Here is a 7,628-nt window from a genome sequence, read left to right on the forward strand (position 1 = left end):
GATTGCCAAATTCTGTTCTGCCTCCATTTGCTTCTGTTTGGCCTGCATAATATCAAGTTGTGTAGTTAGTGTCCCTAGTATATCAGTTTTAAAATTTTCCAATAAATTTCCAATTTCTGCATGCATCACTCCTTCTTTCGAAATTTTATTATCTCTTACAAACCGATCATGTTCTGCCGGTTTTAATCTTGTGCTGCCTCTCAAGCTCCTGATACATAAATCAATAATGTCAGCAAAATTTTCCTGATAAATATCTCCTTTTCCCATAATGTTTAATGTTTCAATCCATTGTTCCTTCATACCCCTAATTAATGTTGTTTTTAACAAATTGTCAGGTAAAGGTAGTGATGCATAAGGAGATCTTTGAAGATTATACTGAAAACGTTCCACATACTCCTCTAATGTTTCATTTGGCCTAGCTACCATCTGGAATATTTCGTCCTTCAGTTCTCTAGACCTGCAATAGTCCTGATATTTTTTTAGAAAAGATTCTTTCATTTGATCCCAGTTATTTATAACCCTGCCACATAATCCCATAAACCATCTTACACAGCACATCAAACTCAAATAGAAATGCATTCGGATCTTCTGATGTAAAACCGTGGAATGTAGGGATATGTTGAAGAGGGATTTCTTTCATATGCGCATTTGCTACAGTATCCACTATGGTGTATTGCAATGTAGAGGTTTGGGTGTTTGGTTGGTTTTGAGCCATTTGGTCGAATATATGCCAATAACCTTCTGGGATATCTAGGAGGGTATTCCTAGGTTGAGAGGGAATGGCTTTAAGAAGAATGGTTTTGATAGCACTTCCTTTATCTGGGATAATGAGAATGTCTAATGTTTGAGGAGATTAAGTTTCTTTAAAAATTATTTTTGTGGCACTTCCCTTGTCTGGGCTATTCAATGGCTGGGTTGTCCCAAGAGGAGACCTCGGTTCCTCAGTTTCCCTTGTCTCTCCTTCTCCTTCACAAAGATTGCTAAAATTCCCTTCTTGCAATAGTTCTGGAGTAGAATTTTCAATTTCTTGAAAGTCCTGCTCTTCAGTTTGACTATGCACCTTAGCAAAGGCTACAGATGGTGATCCTGTGGCCTGAAGGGAACTAGTAGGCTGTCTAGAAATAACTTTTTTGGGTCCTACTGAAGGCTGAGATTCTGCTTTCTTGAAGATTTCTTCTATGAAGGTTGATCCGCCAAGGGTCACCGGCCCCTTAGCATTTTCTGGCTTGGGTAGAGTTTTAAAATTCTTTTCTGGCTTTTTCTACTTAGTCATGCACACAAATCAGCTGCTAGGTTCTACCCAAACAAAACAACAACAAATCTGTAGGAAAGCAGGCAAGGGAGCAGGGCTGTTACATGCTCCACACGTAGGTTCTTACCTTCCGTTTTTAAAACCCAATTCCTCCCTAGTAGGTTCTTACACTACTTTGAAAAGAAACAAATGGCTACACTCTTTCCCCGGCAACGGTGCCAAAATGTCGAGCTATAAAAAGGGTCTCTTTCACCTCTAATTACCTCACATTAGTTTTTCAATCCAGGAACGTTTTGTTATTTCAAAGAGTGTCTCAGTATGAGGCTACTATTTGCCAGAGTAATGCTAGTAGTACAGTGCTAAAAAATACAAGAGTAAACGGATGCTTATTTACAACAAATTACTTTTAAAGACTAAACCATGCATTCAGCAAACTAAGCAATTTATCAGTCAAGGGTTCAGTAGCAGTAACTCATCCCTTTGTAAATTGATGGAACTAAAGGAAATCAGGGAACAGATCATCGACGTGGGAGCCAGACAGTAAATGTCAATGCTCACTACAGCCTTAGATCGCTCTTCACACCAAACAATAACACAAATGACAGGAAATGGAATGGCAGATAAGAAATAGGACAAAAAATAAGAAATGGAACAACAAACCTGAAATGGAACAGCAAATAGGAAACTGTAACAACAATTAAGTCTAATAAGCAGTAACACCTTAATCTACAAGATCAAATGCGATAATCGTGTCATACAGGAATCAAATGGCAATCCTTCACTTTTAAGGACGAATTGAACAGCACACAAAAAATGGAACAGCAATGATTAATAATGGACTATAGAACAGTGCTTGAAAACCACACATACATGCGCACAACACACCTTAATAGTAATATGATCTTGGTAATCCAGTTATCAATCTTAGTTATAAAGAATACGACTGTATTTCAGAATGGAACAGAAATTTCTATAGATTCAACAATCGTAAGGAACATAATCCCTAAGATGAATTTAGTAATACCAATGCATAAGTGTACAACACAGATGCTCTGTCATTGAACAAAAACAATATTCTGTAAAGACCGGTGATATTATATTAGTGCTTAAAGGAACAGTAATATGTTGCAAAATTAATATAATGGTTCTGTCTTCAAAAATGATATTACTCAGTGAATTAAATGTAACAAAGCTATGATGTAAAACAATAGAACATATCAGATTACCAAATAACACTGATAAGCAAACCACGCATAAACCAAAAGTAATAGTACAGGAGCAAGTGTTCCTCCAGGGTCGAGCCCTTAGCCTCCAGGGGCACACCGCTTGAGGTTATTCCAGACTCAGAGATGAAATAGCAACCAAGTTTGTATTAATGCATAAGATGGAATTATAGTAGATCAGTTCTCAATGCAACTCGATGATCAAAGTTTCAATCTTAAGAGAAATTACATAAAACATAAGAGACTCCCAAGGCTAGCAGTGCTTCCCCTTTTTATAATGGTAAAGGCGGAGATGTCTAGGTGTAAAAATAGTTAAAGCAGTGATCCCTCCAGATCAAAGGATCCTAAGGGATTCGCCGAATCGTTAGTCCTCAGTTATCTATTTTCTTTCTTGCGTCGAGCCGATATCTCCACTTCCTTTCCAGGGCTAATACGCTTTGATTTGGTTTGCCTTGTTTGCATACGGTTCCCCATCAAAGGGACAATGGTTAACCCGTCCTTGTCCTTTCGTTTGGAATGGAAGTCTTTCATTTTTCCTTCTTTCTGCATAAGAAAATGACAATTGTCAGTGTTTTTGATCTGCATATTAATCTTACAGGTTTTATTACAATTCCTTATCATCTACCTAGTTCATGATGGAAAAGGTTTGTAAGTTTTAATGAAAATATGCTGAAATAATCATCAAAACATACCTTCTTTAGTACTCCACAGCATGCTTTCCTCCTATTTGAAAACTTGCGCGCCACAAAGCAGGTGCCCCGCTAGGTCCTGCTTGCACTTCCAGCCTTAAAGGCATTGGTCCTCCTCCTGCAATGTAATTCGCGAACACAGGGCAATGGTCCTTATAATGACCCTGACCCTTGCATTTTATGCACCACACCTCTTCGCGCACTTCTGGTCGAGCTATCCTGTCCTGTTTCAGACTCTACATCTCAAGCCATAAGTTTTTCAACTGCGTGTGTATCTTCTGAACTCCCAAGTTAGGATCCTACATCAGGGTCTCATGTAGCCTCATCATGATCTCCAAGGCCTTTGCCTGAGTTGTTAACCTCTGTTGCAACAACACGTTCCTCAAATGTGGCGTTATCGATGCTACAAACCATTTGTGGTGCTGTCCATCCGTCAAAGTCATATTAGCTTCACAAATCATACACTTCAGTCTCTGATCCAACTCCCAAGGAGTCTCACCTAGTAGCATTGTGATCTCTTTGAATCCAATGATCGACTGTGTTTCAGACTTCGGCCTACTAAATTCTTTGTTTAGCACAATTTGGATGTCCACGATTCCCACATTCAAATTGTCATTAGAATTCTTAATATACTAGGTTAGCGCACGATCCTCCAGAGCATTGACCAACGTCACTTTCTTTGTATTATCATCTATAACTCCTTAATCTTCCCATATGGCTCTTATCAAGAACCAAAACTGGTCTTGATCTTCATTTCCTACTCCCTTGAACACAGACAACTTTATCGCGCTTGCCATATTGACTTGCAGTGGTAGCAGAGGTGTTATAGGTGAAGATGGAGGTGAAGGGGGTGAAATTGGTGGTGGTGTGGGTGGGGGTGGTATGCGTGGAATCCTCTAGCTTATCAAATTGATCACACTTCATGGCGAGATCTTCACGAGCTCTTCCTTGTCCCCTCATGGAGGTGAAATCAAAGGGCTATTCTATGATCCCTTACTTCCTTCGTTTTTGTAGGTTTTTCCACTTCGCTAGCTTCAGACATCAAGGTAATTGCATAACCCTCTTTTCACACAATATCATTTTAATCCAAGTATTCAGAGACTTTATGTACTTACCTCGTGGTCCTTTAAGAAAGCGTCGCTCTGCCTTGCTATAGCTAACTAAAGCATCTACCGCAAACTCAGTAATGAATCCTCCTATAATCCGATCAAGCCAGTGATAAACAATGCGTGCGATCTTATCCTCTGATGCTTCCAATTTGCACGCCAACTCTAGGGCCCACACAATAGGATTGTCGAGTTTCCACCTTCGTTGGCTATCTACTAGCTTCATGATCCAGTCATACAACTCAGTAGGGAAAGATGTGAAAAATATTTTGTGGATTTTTGTGTATAGGTAGCAGTCTCACCACTCTTATTTTGTTAGTCACGAATTCTTGTTCTTCTGCGCCACAAACTCGTGAATTCTTCTATGCAGACAACCTTCAATTTTCTTCTTAGTTGGATTCCAATGATACAACATCAGACATCTCTATGCAAATTCCAGTCTCGGCAAAGAAACCATTTGTTGGCATCAAGGGGCCTGACCCAGTTTCAGAGTTAATTAGCCAAACAAATCCCTATACTACTGGCCCTTTCGGAAACAACCCACAGAGCGTGGACTGAGGTCTCATCCGAAGTAGTATGGCAGGATGCTGGAACCAAGCTTCTGCACCCTTGGGATGTCTGAGGGGTTGGTTTAGTCCAACTATGAATACCTTCATGTAGGTCGCTTCATGTGCTATCCTGACCTATGAGGCCTTCGGGATCTATTATAATCACCTTCGCACAACCCTAACTAGGGGATGACATGTTTTAGCACTGTAAAGCAACGATTTGCACTATTTCCCCAAGTTACACTGCGTATCTTACTTATCTTTTTATAACAATTAGTTATCTTCACATAAACAGATACTTTATCTTATATTCACTTTATCAACATATTCATATAAGTTCGTGCATCATATAAACAATGGAAATGCAGTTTATAGCTGATACATTCAATGCACAAAATAGGAAAAAGATACACATAAATGATGTAAAACTTCTCTTTATTACTTCTCCAATGGTTACAGACTCAACTCGCCCTACGCACTCAATAGCATACTACTAGGCCTCTGTGCACTCAGCTGCAGAGCCTTCTCCTACTCTATGACCCAAAGACTCGACTCTACACTTAGATAAGACTCAATTCTTCATCTATTACTTCCACTTCTCTTCACTGCTTTACAACTTAGAGCCTTGCTATATTTATACAATCCCATGGTCCGCAGACCATGGGTAGATCTCTAAAGCTGACATTGCATTACAAAAATGAGGGTGGACAACCCTATCACTTATTTGCAATCTTTGTGCTTTGCGCCTAGAAAACGTGGAGTCTTCACATCGGATTTGGTCAAAATCTGGGTTTTAAGCCCCAAAACTTGCCTTTGGGGGTCTCATGCCTAACATACTGACATATTCTATGGTCCCATTATCCCCAATTTTTCTTATGAATATTCATCCCCAGATGTTTCCACTTCCGATCATTCACATGACACACAAGATGTTAGTCGATCATTTGATTGCAGAGAGGACAAATCTTTATTTTTGAATCCACTTAATCTATCATCTTTTCTTTCTGAAAAATTAGAGGATGAAAAATTATGTTTCTCATCAACCCCTTTGCATCATTCGTTAGATCATCCAAATCCTAATGCACATCTTAAGATTTATGATCATAGTTTCATTATCTTTTCACATATTTGATCATGATACTAATTCACTTACTACTGATATTTCTAAGACACTAGTATTTGATGATACATCTTATGATTAAGTGGAGACCACTCTAGTTGTCAAGGAACTTCATCCCGAGATGATGGTTATGTCAGGTTCTTGCAACCTTGAGGTTAGTTCCACTTCTGACTAGAAATATATTGAATCACCTCATGCTCCTCATCACTCTCTTGGGCACATTGAAAATCAACATGATCTTCATATTTCACATCCTCCACCAGAATCACATGATCCTATCGCTCATGCATTGCAGGAGTCATATGTAGAAATTCATGTTGTGAAACACAAGTTTTCTTCTTTCTCCATGTTTTATCATTTGTCAAGATTGAAAGAGTGTACATGTTTGTCGTCTATGCACAGTGTGATACATAACCCTAGTACATCTACAAAGTGTTTTTCATGCCCTTTTACTCTTTTCTTTTCTGTGGATGCATTCAAACTTTGAGCCTGTTGGTTTTCATTTTTTTATCTTTCTTGTTTGTTAGTTTTCCTGAATATATTTCTTGTTAACCATGCCTTCACTTACATGGGCCAACCAATGCACCGGTGGTTGCATTAGAAGTATTACTTCACCTGAGAAGGCCCATGCACTATTTAGCTTAGGAGTGGTAGTAGTGTTTTCTTTCTTGTTTTGTTTTTTCTTACTTGTTTTTTCTTTGATTTTATTACTTTCCTTTGCTTGTTTTTTGTTTATGAACCCATAAGATTAGCTTCGCATGAAACTATGTTTGGATTTTGATACAAGTGGAGTGAAATAAAAGAGGATGTGTAAAACTATCAACATTTGGTTATATGTCTATTCCCTCACCTTATGAAGATCTTGGGTTTCTTTACTCAATGACACCCTGAAGGAAAACATGTTCCTTTCATAGTGAGTCCTGGTGAAGTCACAACGCTTTCACTTTTAACTAGTACCACCTACTCTAATCAGTTTTCTATTTTCGGTTAACCCTTGTCAACTTAGTCAAGTAGAGTAAGATGAGGGGTAAAACCTTAACAAGTATGTTATAGGTATATATAACATCCTTATATGAAGGGACAACCTATTCTACTCTCAATAAGTCGGGATCCCTCTTTTAACTCATGAAATAAATACGTGTGTATCCACAATTCTTTGAAAAATGGAAAAATGAAAAATAAAATAAAGGGGAAAGAAGAGAAAGGATTTCTGCATAGAGAGGTGAATAAGGTAACTCCAACGGGGTACTATCCATGCTCAGTGGCAGTGGATCAATGCTTGTGTTCCTAAAGTGACTCCACTAGGGTACTCTCCAGGTCTAATAGCAACATAGCAACACCAGAGATGAAACTTAAAATTGGACAATCTACACTACTTGTGCATCAATATATCCCTCATCTCCAAAAGAAACAACTCAGTTGAATTGATTTGGTATGTGTGTTAACCGATCAAGAGAATGGTAGGGACTATATCTTTAACCCAAGCTAGTGAAGGAACCATGATGATCAAAGAATTGAACAATACTTTCAGAAGAGTTAGAATCACTTTATATGATAAAAAGTCCATACAAAGAGCTAGAGTTCTACTAGTGTGTCACCAATGTTGTAGCGGCTACAACCACCCTCCAAAAAATTTCCCTGTGCTTAGTTTTCGAGCCTCCCTATTAAATCCCAACATCTTATCTCGCAT

Source organism: Pinus tabuliformis, chromosome 9 (genome assembly GCF_031772625.1).
Source record: "Pinus tabuliformis cultivar Carrire ecotype Pingquan chromosome 9, CPIR1, whole genome shotgun sequence".
Lineage (NCBI taxonomy): Eukaryota > Viridiplantae > Streptophyta > Pinopsida > Pinales > Pinaceae > Pinus > Pinus tabuliformis.